General features: G+C 38.7%; 1 long non-coding RNA gene across 1 annotated transcript; it reads left to right on the forward strand.

Moving 5' to 3' along the window:
* Positions 1–8,141: 8,141 nt before the first annotated feature.
* On the forward strand, positions 8,142–15,897 carry LOC138435545 (uncharacterized). The gene is made up of 3 exons (XR_011255133.1): positions 8,142–10,637; positions 11,419–11,480; positions 14,344–15,897. It is a non-coding gene; the product is annotated as an uncharacterized lncRNA (long non-coding RNA).
* The last annotated feature ends 1,077 nt before the right edge of the window (positions 15,898–16,974 follow it).

Raw genomic sequence — 16,974 nt, forward strand, 5'->3', positions numbered from 1 at the left:
AAAATCCTGGCCTACATGATATCTGAAGCACCAGTCTTTCCACACACCTATGGGATCATATCAGTATCCCACTGACCAAAATCAGAGGAAGTCCACATATCGAAATGCTACCCAGAAGGTGAAAAAAAATGCTATCCAGTGAAATCTTCTATATAATCATGATGTATATTTATATACATTCATTATATATATGTTTTCTAAGATAACGTGCCATTTATTGAGCACTTGTATATGCTAATTATCATGCTAAGTTTTTTACATGTACTATCATTTAATTTCTAACAACTCTTGTAAAAGATAGATTCTATTTCCATTTTACGATGAAACTGGCACAAATTAAAAAAATTTTTATTGGAATATAATTGCTTTACAATGTTGTGTTCATTTCTGCTGTACGACATCATGAATTGGCCATTTGTGTACATATATCCCCTCCCTCCTGACACAAATTAAATAACTTGCCTCAAATCATACAGATGGTAATATGGTAGAGTTGTATGGAATTCCTACAGTTTTCACCTGATTTTCATAATATTAACACAGAGAAGCTTAATAAAATATATTTGTTGTAAGCTATTGTGTTGGAATATAGTAGAGGGGAATTCCTAATAAATACTTAGAAATGATCTTCCTTTGACATATTACAAGCACAAGACTGTAAAAATTTACCCCCAAAGTGCCCATTACCCTTGCATGTTTGTTTATTGATTGGAATTGTTGAAAAAAGATCTGGTAAGATTTGGGTAGTGGAAGTGAGGCAGTAGGTAATGATATCTGAAGGCCATATTGATTAGAGGTGATGAGAAACAAGGATTCCAGCTTGACCATCAATAAAGCTATGTTCTTTATTAGTGTACTTTATGATTAATAAGAACTTCTATTATTTAAAAACTGTAATGATATCTTCATTGTAGAAAATGTGCCACATACAGATAAGCAAAATGTTATCTGTAATCCCATCAATAAAAGGTAACTGTTCACCCATTTTTCCCGTAGTCTTTTCAAATAAAAAGGCTTTACCAGGCTTCCCTGGTAGCTCATCTGGTAAAGAATCTGCCTGCAATGCAGGAGACCCCAGTTCTATGCCTGGGTCGGCAAGTTCCCCTGGAGAAGGGATAGGCTACCCACTCCAGTATTCTTGGGCTTTCCTGGTGGCTCAGCTTGTAAAGAATCCATCTGCAGTGCGGGAGACCTGGATTTGATCCCTGGGTTGGGAAGATCCCTTGGAGAAGGAAATGGCTACCCACTCCAGTATTCTATCCTGGAGAATTCCACAGACTATACAGTCCATAAGGTCGCAAAGAGTTGGACACAACTGAGCAACTGTCACTTCTTTTTAAATAAAGTAGAACAATATAGTTCATACTGTTTGATAACTTTAAAAGAACTTATATGCCCATTTAAAAACTATTTTTTATTTTATTTTTGGCTGTGCACATGGCTTGCAGGAACTTAATTCCCTGACGAGAGATCAAACCCACGTCCCCTGCAGTGTAAGTGCGGAGATCTAACTATGGGACTACCGGGGAATTCCCTAAAACTATTTTAGTGACTACATCATATTTCCCTGCATGGACACAGTATAATTTCCCCGTTACTACTGGACTTTTAGATGGTTGCTGGTTTTTTTCACTTAAACAAAACTTTGATGAGCATTCTTGTAGCCAAGTCTTAGCTTGCTAATTGTCCTTAGATAAATTATTAGATATGATTTTCTTAGGTCAAACTATATATAAACATTAAATATTTTAGTATAGCTTCTCTCCAGAAAAGCTGACCAATTTTGTGTTTCAACCAATAATAGTTTGTGATTTCTCTATACCTAGGCACAAGCTAGAAATTATTAAAATTTTTCCTTTCATAATGAATGAGGTTGAATTTAACTTTTAAAAATATGCTTCCATCTTATGCCAACCTGTTTTTGTTCCACTTTGTTTTTTATGTTTGTCATTTTCTTTCTATTTTTTTTATGATAGTTATATAAAAATTTTAAGATGTAGTCAAATCAGATTATAGATTATACTTTTCATGTCATGCCTAGAGTAAAAGGCCTCTAACAACCTATGATAATATAATATTCCCCTAAATTTTCTTTTAGTGCCTTTATATTAGTAGTCTAACTCTGCATTTTTGATAAATGAGGTGAGGTAGGGAATATTTTTCCCTCCAAATGACTACACATTTGTCCAAATATCACTTCTGCCATCTTATAATAAAATCTTAGATATATGTTCTGTTTTTGGATTTTCTACTTTACAACTTTGTTTCACTATTCCTGTGTAAATACTGCTGTTTTATGCTTTATTTCTTATCTTGCTATCTATTATGCCCTGGTCAATACAGGCACATCTGTAGTGGGAAAATTTGCTTTTGACAGTTTTGGAAATTATTTGCTGCATCTGGTCGTAGTTGCAACATGAAGTATCTTTAGTTGCGGCATATGAATTCTTAGTCACGGCATGTGGGATCTAGTTCCCTGACCAGGGATTGAACCTGAATCTCCTGCATTGGGAGTGTGGAGTCTTAGCCACTGGATCACCAGGGAAGTCCCTGCTTGTGATAATTTAAATATCAGATGACTCAGTAAGTACCCTTGACAGAAACTCTGCCTTTATGTGGATCCTTACATGAATATTTTGTTATAACTTTCCTGGTGTTCTGCTTCCCATTTAACTTGCCTTGACTTCTTATACTAAAGAAAAATAAATCTCCAAAAGTATGGTCTTGCTGAGTTCATTGAAAGTGCCTGCCTCCTTTACTTCTATTCATCCCCCCAGTCCCACACAAGTACAGACAAGTGACAGCATTTGAGAAACATTTTTTGATAATGGTTTTTTTTTAAAGCTGTAGCTTAAAGGAATTTAAATTAAGCTTCCAATAAAATCAAAGGAAGAAAAAAAAAGAGAAAGAGTTTCATATCTGTGGAAGCTCAAGAAAACTTTGGTTATGTTCATATGAAGAGAATATTTAAGGCTTCAGTCAAGGAAAATAATATACTGGAAAATGTGTACGTGGGGGGAAGGCATAGAGTGAGAGCATGAAAGCTAAAAGAATAATTAAGACAAAAGGTGCAGGAATGAGGAGAGAGATGAAAGGAGAGGGAACCATGTGGCAAATTCTAGGGCGAATGTTGGTTTGGTAAAGTTCAATTCATGGAACATGCTCTGCTGTTAACTTGGGTCGTGGTATGTATGTTAATACCTGTCATAAATGGTCCTCAAAATGTTGTTCAGAAGTGAGATATACTTATTAAACTTTCAGTTGTTTCATAGTCAAATTGAAAGAGCCATTATTTTTATCTTTTAGTGGCTGGTGCCAGGGTAGTGTCTCCTAGCAAAGTCAGATGAAATAAAACTCGTTTTGTTTCCTGAATCACAGATGAATTTTGACACTTACAAGTCTGTCTTGGACATCAACTAAGCAGTAATATCTAGAAGTACCTCACATAATAACCTAGCCTTGTAGAATGGATTGAGAGGCAGAAGTACAGTTAGATACCACATCTTGATATAAAAGGGTTCAGTTCAATCACTCAGTCATGTCTGACTCTTTGCGACCCCATGAATTGCAGCACGCCAGGCCTCCCTGTCCATCACCAACTCCTGGAGTTCACTCAGACTCATGTCCATTGAGTCAGTGATGCCATCCAGCCATCTCATCTTCGGTCGTCCCCTTCTCCTCATGCCCCCAATCCCTCCCAGCATCAGAGTCTTTTCCAATGAGTCAACTCTTCGCATGAGGTGGCCAAAGTATTGGAGTTTCAGCTTCAGCATCAGTCCTCCCAATGAACACCCAGGACTGATCTCCTTTAGGATGGACTGGTTGGATCTCCTTGCAGTCCAAGGGACTCTCAAGAGTCTTCTCCAACACCACACTTCAAAAGCATCAATTCTTTGGCGCTCAGCCTTCTTCACAGTCCAACTCTCACATCCATACATGACCAGTGGAAAAACCATAGCCTTCACTAGATGGACCTTAGTCGGCAAAGTAATGTCTCTGCTTTTGAATATGCTATCTAGGTTGGTCATAACCTTTCTTCCAAGGAGTAAGCGTCTTTTAATTTCATGGCTGCAGTCACCATCTGCAGATATAAAAGGGTAGAACACTTTAATTTTATGTTCTGCCTTATTCTGAATTTAAGTTATCAAAGATATCTCTGCTTCCTAATGTACAAAGACCATGACTTTATAGAAAATAGGTAAGATACATCAGTGACTTCAGAACATTTTATACTTCATAATTTAGAATCAGATTGTAAAGAAAATACCTAAGAAAGTATGTATCTCAATCTCCTTTCCAAGACATTTCAGCTCCAGGTCATTTAGAGAGTCATGTTGCATGTTTAGCGAATGCATTGACCTATAGGCACTGTATAGCAAGGGACAAGTGATGATCATGATCACTGTTTCAAATTGGTGAGATTCCTGAGGCAAACATTTCACATAAGCATGCATCGTAAGTCACTTGGAAAGGGCAGGGAAAACTAATTATTTTACCTAGGGGAAGACAGGGTAGTGAATATTGAGAACAGTAATGTGATTTATAAATAGCAGTGTGTTGACACCAGTATACTAAATGAACTTTCTTCAATACCCTATTGAATGGCATACAGAGATTTTTCAAAATAGTATTATATGTCTACCTACTATGTGTCAGACACCTGAGATAAAGATTAAATAAGATATACTTCTTGTCATTGATAAACTCTCACTTTAAAGAGGAAGGCAGATATGGAAGAAGATAATGTGCAATAAGGAATATGAACCAAATATTCTGGGAGCTACATGAATTCTATTGGAGATACGCTTCCCAAAGGAAGTGATATATAACTATGTTATTAGCTTGCAATTTAAAATGAGGAAACATTTTTCATCATTACTGGAAAACTATCTCATATTATTCTAATGGCAATTTGATATAGTGAAGTTTAGCAATAGCCCTGGTACACTGAAAGTTCCTTGCTTGATTTAGAATTTCAGGTTTTATTTTTCCCAGTTAGAAATTTGCCCTAAAACTGTTTCATAGTAATCTTTTTTTGTTTGTTTCATAGTAATCTTAATTATTATTCTACCATCGGATGATTACAAGTACTTGAAGTAAGAGTTGAATGACACACCTGAAGTTTCAAGAAAAAAAAACCTTGCTAGATAGAATGAGGAACAAAAAAATTGAAATGACTATATAGACAGTATAGTCAAGGTATAAGGCAATGGGAACTCATTATTGATGAGTATAAAAATGATATAACCTTAAAGTATTCATTAATTCAACAGATATTTAATTGAGTGCTTACAGTGTGCTCAAGATCCAAGGAACAAAACAAAGGTCCACTCTCACAGAGCTTATTACATTACTCATAGAGGGAGAAGACAGATAATCAAATGTATTCATAACATAGGTATAGTGGGTGACTGTTGGGCTGCTATCTTACACAGGGAGGGTAGTCAGGGAAGGCTTCTCTGATAAGGAGGCTTTTTGACCAGCAAGGAAGGAAGCCTAGCATGTGGTTACCTGGAGGAAGAACATTCCAGGTAGAGAGCAGTGAGAGCAAGATTTCTCAACCACAGCACTGTTGACATTTTGGACATGGTGGTTCTTTGTTACGGGTGCCATCATGTACAGTGTAAGATAGCCACCTCCTTGGCCTCTACCCTGCTTCCCAGGTGCACAGTGGTAGAGAATTGCTTGCCAATGCAGGAGATATAGGTTTTATCCTGTGGAACTGGGTGGGATCTCCTAGAAAGTAAATGAGAAGATTGGTTGAGATGTGGGCACTCCAGTCTTCAGAGATGAAAGGAAGTGAATAAAGGAGATAGAAAACAAACATCCAGAACACAAAGGTTCTATCTGAAGATGGTCATAGGCAGTAACTCCATTTGTAAGAATTTATCCTAAGAGAATAAGTGAAACAGTACACAGAGATATGTGTCAGGGTCTTTGTTACAGTGTTGTTTACGAGGGGAAACTTGGAGACAATTTATTAATGAATGTTCATCAGCTGGGTTCAGTTTAATGAAATTATTGTGAAATCTATACAATGAAATGCCATGTTAAGGACAATAAAAGCGTTACGTATCTATTGTTGTTTAATCGCTGTCATATCTGACTCTCTTGTGACCCCATGTACTGTAGCCTGCCAGGTTCCTCTGTCCATGGAATTTCCCAGGGAAGAATACTGGAGTGGGTTGCCATTTTCTACTCCTGGAGATCTTACCGACCCGGGGATCAAACCCAAGTCCCTAGCATTGGCAAATGATTCTTTACCACTGAGCCACCAGGAAGCCTGTTATGTATCTATACATGTTAATAAAAAAATTGCTTATTTAAACATTTTAGTCCCATTTAAATAAAAAAGATATCCATCCTATTTAAAGAATGAAAGGACACGTGCTTACATGTTGATAGTGCCTCTGATTGGGTATTGGATAATGGTCAATATTTTATTTCTCTGTGTAAACAAAAAAGTTATTATTACAATAATAAATGCAAAATATTGCAAATTGGTTAAAAAAACCAATTGCACGAATACAGGGAGAGATTTGGCAGCAGAAAGGTGAAAGAAACCTAGATATATTTTCATTAAGTGTGGTTTAGAGTTGCCAAATATTATTGCTAAATTAATTGGAGTACATTGTTTAGAACAAAAGGAAACATAATTTTATACTCCCAGATCTCCTGGAGACAGGAACGGCTACCCACTCCAGTATTCTGGCCTGGAGAATGTGTATTCTCCATGGACTGTGTATTCCATGGAGTTGCAAAGAGTCGGACACGACTGAGCGACTTTCACTTCACTAGACAGGCTTAATTTCTCAATCAGAATTCTGTACAGACCTGAAATCATATTACATGAGGAAGAGGTAGAAGAGCCCTGGATGTTCTGGGCCAAAGAGTCAGTCACAATGGAAACCAGACCTCCACTTTGAAAGATAGGCAGGAGTATGATGAATAAGTGAGATTAAACCTTATTGTAGTGTTTCAAATAGACAGGGTCAGACAAGAACCATCTGCATCAGAATTACAGGTTTTTAATAAAATAGTTGATTTCTGGCCCCAACTCAGGCCAACAGAATCAGAATCTCTGGGCAACAGGCAAAGAATATGTTTCTTCTCCCCACCCTTCCACACCCCCCATCCCCCGCCAAAAGCAAGGCACTCTAAGATCTCGTCTCATAAGAACCCAAGTTAAAGAATTACTGCAAATAATTTGAGAGTAACTCACCGGATAACATAAATTCTGATGCATTTTTTTTCTCTCAAATAACAGATCACTTAATTCTGTGCTTAGTGTGAGTCAAACACAACTCTACACATTTCATCTGCATTAATTCATTTAATCCTTCCAACCCTGAGGTAGGTACTAGCATTAATCCTCATTGTATAGCTAAACAGAGGCATGGAAAGATTAAGTAACATGATCAAGGACACAAAGTGGTGGTTATACAAAAAATTCTTAGATGGAATGGAAGTCTTCTGCTCTGTAACATCAGGACCATAAATTAAGGATCAAATCCTGTGAATGTTTGCAGTCTTTATGCCTCAGCTAGGCAACAATGCAGAGATTTCAGAGCAGTGGTTTCAGACTAGGGTGCACATACTGAGTTATATGGACACTTTCCAGAAGACCACAGCACGGAATCGATTTCTCGATCTTCAACTGTGGGTTCACCTAGGGTGTATGGGTAACAAAATGACAATTCTAATTATTGGTTTTGGGGAAGTCTCCTTTCAGTTCAGTTCAGTCGCTCAGTCGTGTCCGACTCTTTGCGACCCCATGAATTGCAGCACGCCAGGCCTCCCTGTCCATCACCAACTCCCGGAGCTCACTCAAACTCATGTCCATGAAGTCAGTGATGCCATCTCTGTTGTCCCCTTCTCCTCCCGCCTTCAGTCTTTCCCAGCAGCAGAGTCTTTTCCAATGAATCAGTTCTTCACATCAGGTGGCCAAAGTATTGGAGTTTCATCTTTAGCATCATTCCTTCCAAAGAACACCCAGGACCAATCTCCTGTAGAATGGACTGGTTGGATCTCCTTGCAGTTCAAGGGACTCTCAAGAGTCTTCTCCAACACCACAGTTCAAAAACATCAATTCTTTGGCATTCAGCTTTCCTCACAGTCCAACTCTCAAATCCATACATGACCACTGGAAAAACCATAGCCTTGACTAGATGGATCTTTGTTGGCAAAGTTATGTCTCTGCTTTTGAATATGCTATCTAGGTTGGTCATAACTTTCCTTCTAAGGAGTAAGAGTCTTTTAATTTCATGGCTGCAGTCACCATCTGCAGTGATTTTGGAGCCCAGAAAAATAAAGTCTCACATTGTTTCCCCATCTGTTTCCCATGAAGTGATGGGACCAGATGCCATGACCTTAGTTTTCTGAATGTTGAGCTTTAAGCCAACTTTTTCACTCTCCTCTTTCACTTTCATCAAGAGGCTTTTTAGTTCCTCTTCACTTTCTGCCATATGGGTGGTATCATGTGCATATCTGAGGTTATTGATATTTGTCCCGGCAATCTTGATTCCAGCTTGTGCTTCTTCCAGCCCAGCGTTTCTCATGATGTACTCTGCATAGAAGTTAAATAAGCAGGGTGACAATATATAGCCTTGACGCACTCATTTTCCTATTTGGAACCAGTCTGTTGTTCCATGTCCGGTTCTAACTGTTGCTTCCTGACCTGCATATAGGTTTCTCAAGAGGCACGTTAGGTGGTCTGGTATTCCCATCTCTTTCAGAATTTTCCACAGTTGATTGTGATCCACACAATCAAAGGCTTTGGCATAGTCAATAAAGCAGAAATAGATGTTTTTCTGGAACTCTCTTGCTGTTTCCATGATCCAGAAGATGTTGGCAGTTTGATCTCTGGTTCCTCTGCCTTTTCTATAACCAGCTTGATTAGTTAAATCACTCCATGCTTTTATAGGATCTTTCTTCCCTGCTATATATATTTTATTAAAATGTCAGGCTCTGGCCTATTGTCAGGTAATACCATATCCTTCAGAGGATACTCTTAAGTTGGGTCTGAGACTGCTGCAGTGAACCCGATATTATAATTTTATCTATTTATTTATTTGTGCTGGGCCTTCGTTGCTGTGCAGGGTTTTCTGTAGGTGCAGCAAGCGGGGGCTACGATCCAGTTGCAGTGCGTGGACCTCTCATTGTGGTGGCTTCTCTTGTTGTGGAGCCCTGGCTCTAGGGCACTTGGGCTTCAGTAGTCGCTGCACCCAGGCTCTAGAGCACAGACTCAATGGTTGTGGTGCATGAACTCAGTTGCTCTGTGGCATGTGGGACCCTCCAGGATCAGGGATTGACAAAACTGTGTCTCTTGCATTGGCAGGGAGAGTCTTTCCCACTGAGCCACCGGGAAAGCCCTAATCCAGATGTTATAATTAAATAAGTTACATGGATTTTTCCATTTTATAGTGCATCTAAAAGGTATGTTTAGGGAATTCTCTGGTGTCCAGTGGTTAGGACTCCGCATAGTCTGAGTCTGAAGTCGCTCAGTCGTGTCCGACTCTTTCGGACCCCATGGACTGTAGCCTACCAGGCTCCTCCGTCTATGGGATTTTCCAGGCAAGAGTACTGGAGTGGGTTGCCATTTCCTTCTCCAGGAGATCTTCCCAACCCCAGGATCGAACCCGGGTCTCCCTCATTGTAGGCAGAGGCTTTACCGTCTGAGGCACCAGGGAAATCCTCAGGACTCCACATGCTCACTGTCAAAGGTCTGGTTTCAATCCCTGGTTGGCGAAATAAAATCCAGCAAGGTAGGTGGTGCAGCCAAAAATAAAAAAAAAGGTATGTGTACAGCATACTGTAGTGTGCAAAAGCATTGTCTTTAAAAATGTACATACCTTAATTTAAAAATATTTCATTGGTAAAAATAATAGTTTACTGTTGGAAAAAAATGCTGAGCATTCAGTGAGTGGTACTCTTTTTTTCTGGTGGAGAGTCTTATCTTGATCTTGATGGCTGCTGACTGCTCTATTAGGTTGGTGGTTGCTCAAGGTTGGGGCAGCTCTGGCAATTTCTTAAAATAAGACAGCAGTGAAGTTTGCCACATGGATCAACTCTTCATTTCATGAATAATTTCTCTGTAGCACATAATGCTGTTTGACAGAATTTTATCCACAGGTGAACTTCTTTCAAAACTGGAGTCAATCCTCTCAAACCTGGCTGCTGTTTAATAAACTCAATTTACATAATATCCTAATATTCTAAATCCTTTGTTATTTTAACAATTGGTTGTCTGCCACTTTACATGTGTGCTGTTTGTGACACCCAAAAACAATTACAATAGCAACATCAAAGATCAGTGATCACAGATCACTGAAAAAGTATGGAATATTTCGAGAATTTCTACAATGTGACAGACACATGAAGTGAGCAAGTGGCATTGGAACAATGTTGCTGATAGATTTGCTAGATGCAGGGTTGCCACAAACCTTCAATATTAAGGCAGCTATTTCGGAAGCTCAATAAAATTGAGATATGCTTGTATATAGATTGGTCTGGTCAGTGACTTGTCTCTTTCATTCCCAACAACAGTCAAGAAATGAATAGCTCTTGAGAGAGTGACCTTGTAGGCCAAGAAAGCCTCAAACACACCAAAATGGCTCATCTCCATCCCATATTTAAAGGTAAACAAATTTTTCTTTCAGCTCTTCAATTACTTATTTCTTAGATGTATCATTGGCTGGAAGGAAAATCATATTTGAATAGAAGAAGCAGTGTATTTACTGGTGATGGTGTTTGTTTTTAATTTGGGGAGGGGATTATTGGATACAATAAATAAAATCAGGACTTCCCTGGTGGTCCAGTGACTAAGACTCTACGCCAATGCAGGGGGCCCAGTTTCGATCACTGTTCAAGGAACTAGATCCCACATACCACAACTAAAGATCCTGAATTCTGCAACTAAGACGTAGCATAGTCAAATAAATAAAGAAGTATTAAAAAATAAAGTCAAAGTTAAATATTTTTATAGAATTTCTTTCAGGTAAGGTATAAATAAATCAAGAAGGTAATTACAACTTATTTGTCAAATTATATAATATTTTTATTCAAATTATTGTCAATTCTTATTTCATCTTATTAAATGTTTTATTTCCTACTCTTATTAAAAAATAAAATTATCTGCTGGTTACTAGGTCAATTAGAATTTAGCAATATATATTTTTGTTTCACTAAATACACAGGAGTTTGACCATGATCTGCCAAAATAAATATTTTTGATTTTTGCATGTATTCTTAATAGTCTGCAAGGTCCAATGCCAAAATTTGATACATGTAAACATATACAGTAGTCTCCCCAATCCACCATTTTGCTTTCTGCCGTTTCATTTGCCTGGTGTAAACTCTGATCCAAAAACATTTAAGTATAAAATTAATAGAAATAAATAATTTTGCCTTTTATTTCAGGAAAAAACCCAAAAGTCATCTGATGGGAACTCCCTTGACTCCTGATCATCAAATGTACATATGTGGGTACCCGTATCCTTTTCTTCCTTCTTGTTATCAAAGGTCAATCTTTCCCTCTGTGCAATAATACTGATTCCATCTCCTCTTACCTTCTTATAGCCACCACTCTGCCTTTTCTGTTCTAGGATCAACACCTTATGTCTGTGGGACAAGTTACTTAACCTCCCTGTGCCTTGTTATTCTCTTTGGGAAACAGGGAGAATAGAACATTCCACACAAGGTGGCTGTGAGAATTAAAGGAGTGCTGAAAACTGTCCGTCACACAGCATGTACCATGAAATTTACCTATTATTTTCATGTTTCCATTAGCATTTATACATATTAGTCTTCTTCCTCATCTAGTTATCCCACCTTCTCTTTAGAGTCCCAAATAGTTTTCTATTTTAAAAGTTTTATTATAAATGATCTTCTGTCTACTGTAATGAGGCTTCAGCATCTAGAATTCCTCCTCCCATGACCTCCATGCACTAAATCTAATAAATATAATGAATACTGGATAGATCTCACTTTAGTTGACTTTGCAGCACTTAACAAGTGTAATTTTCATCCTTTTTGAGTTCTATTCCCTTGGCTTAAATGGTACCCAAATCCCTCCTTCTCCACCATATTCTTTCAAGTTTTTGCGGCATCCTCTCTTCTACCCAAACTTTAGATGTTAAGAGTTCTTTGAGGCTCTCTCTTCTAGGTATTCCCTCTCCCTGTACGATCCCATGGCTTCATTTACCACTTGCAGCAGATACTGTAAACTTGGTACTCGCTGCCAGCTAGCTTTTCCTTCTTCCATCATGCAGGCTGTAAAATGAAACACTGGATTTTCAAGCTTTCTTTGAGGCTTAAAGGAGGCCATGTGACAGAGTTTTGGGTAATGAGACCAAATGTAAAGTTAGGATTTCTGGAAAGTTTTTGCTCTCCTGATAAGAGAACAGTTGAGGGAACTGGTTTTTTCCTACTTCTTCATGCCTGAAACTTGTAATGCTAAATATCCAGCAGTTTTCTTTTCCCCATAAGGCAAAGAGCTAGCATACTAAGAACTGCTTTCATATTAACACTTCCAGCCCAGAATGTTCTTCTGTGCTTTAGATTCAAACAACTGCTTAATTAACAACTCCTTTTGGTTACCTCTCAGGTACCTCAGGCTGAGCACTTCTAAAATAGTACCTGTGGGCTTCCCTGGTGGCTCAGTGGTTAAGAATCTGCCTGTCAATGCAGGGGACATGAGTTCAGTCCCTGGTCTGGGAAGATCCCACATGCCTCGGGGCAACTAAGCCCATATGCCATAGCTACTGAGCCCTGTGTTCTAGAGTCCGCACTTTGCAACAAGAGAAGCCACCACAATGAGAAGCTTGTGCACTGCAACAAAGAGTAGCCTCTGCTCATGCCAGCTAGAGAAAGCCTGTTAGCATCAACAAAGACCCAGTGCAGCAAAAAATAAATCTTAAAAAAAAACACATAGTACCTGTCACTATACTTCTCTATGGCCCTCCTTTAAATGATCCCTATCTTGGTGAATGGCACAGCACCACCATTTACCCACTTGTGCAAATTACAAATTTGGAGACGGCTCTAATACTATCTTCTCTCCCATACCCATCAACCAAGTATGTATTTATTTATTTTTGGCTACGTTGGGTCTTAGTTGTGGTACTCGGGATCTTGTTGAGGTATGTAGGCTTCGTAGTTGTGGTGTGCAAGCTTAGTTGCCACATGGCATGTGGAACCCTAGTTCCCAGACTAAGGATTGAACCCTCGTGCCCTGCATTGGAAATTGGATTCTTAACCACTGGATCACCCAGGAAGTCCCTCAACCAGTCTTGTGTTTGTTTTTTTCTTTCTAACTCTAAAATAACCTTAGAATGGGCTCTCCCATTTCTTTCCTTTTACCTTTCTCCAAACTATCATCATCTTTCTGGATTAATATTAATAACCCTCAGTTGTCCCTATCTCAAATCTATTCTCTACAGATTAGTCAGAATATTTTAAAATACAACCTGATTGTCTTACTTCCACACTTAGAAGCTCTCCATTGCTTTTGGGAAGATCCGCTGGAGAAGGGAATGGCCAGTATTCTGGCCTAGAGAATTCTATACAGTCCATGCAGTCACAAAGAGTTGGACATGACTGAGCAACTTTTAGCTTCACACAATTTTTAATGACAGCACTGTGCCACAAAACTCCAATAGTGGCCTTAGGGTTTAATTTTTTGTTGGATCATCAAATGTCTTATATAGTAACAAGTAGTTGCTAACACTGATTCAGCTGTTCAACAATGCGACCAGGGACCCAGACCTTTTCTCTTTCTACTCTGTCATTTTCAGTGCCTTGGCTTTTGCTTTTTGCCTATAGATTTATTATTTTGAAATCGGGGCTGCTTCTCCAGATACCGTCCCTGTACTCAAGGCAGACAGAAGAGCGAAGTGGGGCATATAAGATACTGAGAGTGCTCTGCCCATATTCCCTAGATCTTATCACTTCATGCACAGCGGCCAAACTCCCAACTACTAGCACCTGGATTTCTATGTCTGAGGCTGTTCTCTGCCTACCTGAGCAAAGCCAAGCTGACTTTGCTGCTCATACCCCTTCCTCCTAACAACAATCAAGCAGTGACTAGAAGGAGAAGATATAAATACCTAGCTTCCTTGTCCCTCAGGTAGAATGATTTTAAGACATGTTTTATACTGGTTTGTAGTTTCCCAGCAGAATCAGACTCCAGTTACCCCTGGGACTAAAGAGCTTAATGTTAATAATTCTTTACTGATTAGTAGCCCCTCCCCAAATTTCCTTCTCACTTTTCAGTATCCTGTGTTTCTTGGGTGTTTCTTGGGATGACATCAAAATGAATTCTCTCCATTTGTGTCCTTGTTTCAGGGCCTGCTTTTGGGAGAATCCAATCCAGGACAGGACATCACCATCTTTCCTTCTTCTTGTCTTTAAACCAGACAGTTGGTGCTGTGGTGTAAAGTTGGTGCTATGGTGGCCATCTTACAACTAGATTACAAGCCAATATACAGAAGTCAGAAAGAATCAAAGAGCTTGGGTCCATACCCTTGAGCCACTGTATCAGCCTGACCTAGCTACTGTTGTCTGTTACAAGAGGAAAACAAGCCCTACTTGTTTAAGCCATTTATTCTGAAAAAAATTTTACTTGCAGTCTAATGCATACTGATACAAATAAACAGAAATAAAATAATTATAGGAAGAGCTACAGTGGAAATAGTGCTGTGATATAATATTACAGGGGAGTTTTTTAGATGGTGTGTAGGTTGAAACCTCAAGGATAAGAAGTTAGCCATTTCAGAATTAGAAAGCATGTCCTAGAAAGAAACATTCACCAAGAACCAGAGTGGGATGTTTTTGTTAGAAAGCACACTAGCGTGGCTGGAATGTAGCAACAGTGATGTTAAAAACAGGATAGGTGGGGAAGGCCCAAACAGAGTTTATTCTAAATGTAATAGGAAATGCTGAAGAGACCAATGCTGAAGAGACCTAAGTAGGGAGGTGATATAATCCAATTTATGACAGCAGTTTAAGAACCAAACAGCAGTTTGCTGAGTTAATATACAAAGCACTGATCTAGGTGCAGTGGAGAGAAAACAACAGCATACCTGCCTTCTAAGAATGGCCTTAAGTTTCACAAAATGACAATGAGTGTGGGTGTGAGGGAGAAGAATAAATTTTGTAATAACTGTTTCTGGATAGTAATGCCAGGCTTTAGCCCCAAACTCCAGAGACAAAAATCCTGTGATCAATAACTGCAATCAGAATGCTAAGAAGAGCAAATAATTTCCATGGCAGTATTAATTTTCCAAGGTGTTTATGTGGGCTGGCTTTCAGTCAAGTACCTAGGAATATACCACACATACACAACAAACTCAAGAATTAGAAATTTTAAAGTAGATTGTATAATTTTACTGAAAGCATAATTCTACCACTAGATGGTGACATGTATACAAAATATTGAAGACAGTCATCTTGATCAATCTAGCTGTAGAGGGTATATGGTGATTGCTTATTATTGGTTTGAAAATTCGGATTTGCATGAGGAATTTAGGGGGTATTTAACAGATTCAGCTTTATTCTTTTGGAATGCACATCTTTCAAATATATTCAAAGGTCTCTGTTGATAAATTTAACAAGTCAGCACAGAAGAGTGAAGATTCTAGTTAGGCAGGCAACCTTGTTTTATTGGCTTCTATGCTTTTCTCTCTTAAGCAACTGAAGTGGATAAAGGGATGGTGAACTAGAGCCCATAGGCCAAATCTGGCCATTTTCACATCACGTTTTTGTATGGACTGTAGGCTAAGAATGGTTTTTACATTTTTAAGTGGTCAGAAAAAATCAAAACAAAAATAGTATTTTGTAACATGAAAATATGAATATCAATTTTCAGTGTCCATTAAAATTTTTATTGGAACACAGCCACACTTATTCCATGGTGTATCATCTATGGCTGCTTTTGTGCTAACAGAGTTGAATAGTTGTGATGAGAGACTTGGACTGCCTGTGATTCCTAAAATATTATTTGGTACATAACAGAAAAATTTGTTGAGCGCTAAAGTGATGACTGAAGCTCCATGATCATTCATGACAATAAATCTCAATAGACTCTCAAAAGCATTTTAAACTAAGCATCATTTCACATAATTCCTTGAACAATTGGGTGGCAATTGTTAAGCTATTTCTTTAAAGATCAAAGTGTGTCTTGTATATATCCTGCATGTGCTAAGATGCTCCAGTCGTGTCCAACTCTTTGCGACCCCATGGACTGCCTGCCAGACTCCTCTGTCTATGGGATTCTCGAGGCAAGAATACTGGAGTGGGTTGCAATTCCCTTCTCCAGGGGATCTTCCTGAATCAGGGATTGAACCCCTATTGCTTATGTCTCCTGCATTGCTGGGCAAGTTCTTTAGCACTAAAGGCACCTGGGATGTATTACACCCTGGTACTCTGCCTTTATAGTACTAGTTGTCCTCATTTTCAAGAACTGTTATGGGTTATCTCTGGTCTTAAAAACCATAGTGGACTGATTCAAAAATAACTATCAGTTAGCAATGTGTTTGGCTACAAGTAATGGAAATATAAGGGTGGCTTAAGGAAAAAGGGATTTATTTTTTCTTGCATAGTCAGTCTAGGGGTGGAGAGCTGCTCAAAGATGCATCAGGGTCCTACATCTTATTATCAACTTTATGGTTGGCTTTTACCCTGTTGTGGTTTCGTTGTTTAAAAAAATCAGACTAGATGCTTTATTAGAGCATGAAGATCATGTTTCAGGCAGAAAGAAAGAGTTAAGGCACAGGTCTGCTGAATTTGTCCTTTTTTTTAAAATTAGGAATGGGAAATTCTCAAAGACCTATTAGGAGTCCAAGCTCGCTCTGCTCGCCACAAGACAGGCCAATGAAAAGGAGATGAGGTGTTTAGGCAAGGACTTTATTTGGAAAGCCCAGGATGATGGAGAAGATGGCAAACTAAAGTTTCAAATGACCATCTGGATGCTAGAAT

The sequence above is a fragment of the Ovis canadensis genome, chromosome 3, assembly GCF_042477335.2.
Source record: "Ovis canadensis isolate MfBH-ARS-UI-01 breed Bighorn chromosome 3, ARS-UI_OviCan_v2, whole genome shotgun sequence".
NCBI lineage: Eukaryota > Metazoa > Chordata > Mammalia > Artiodactyla > Bovidae > Ovis > Ovis canadensis.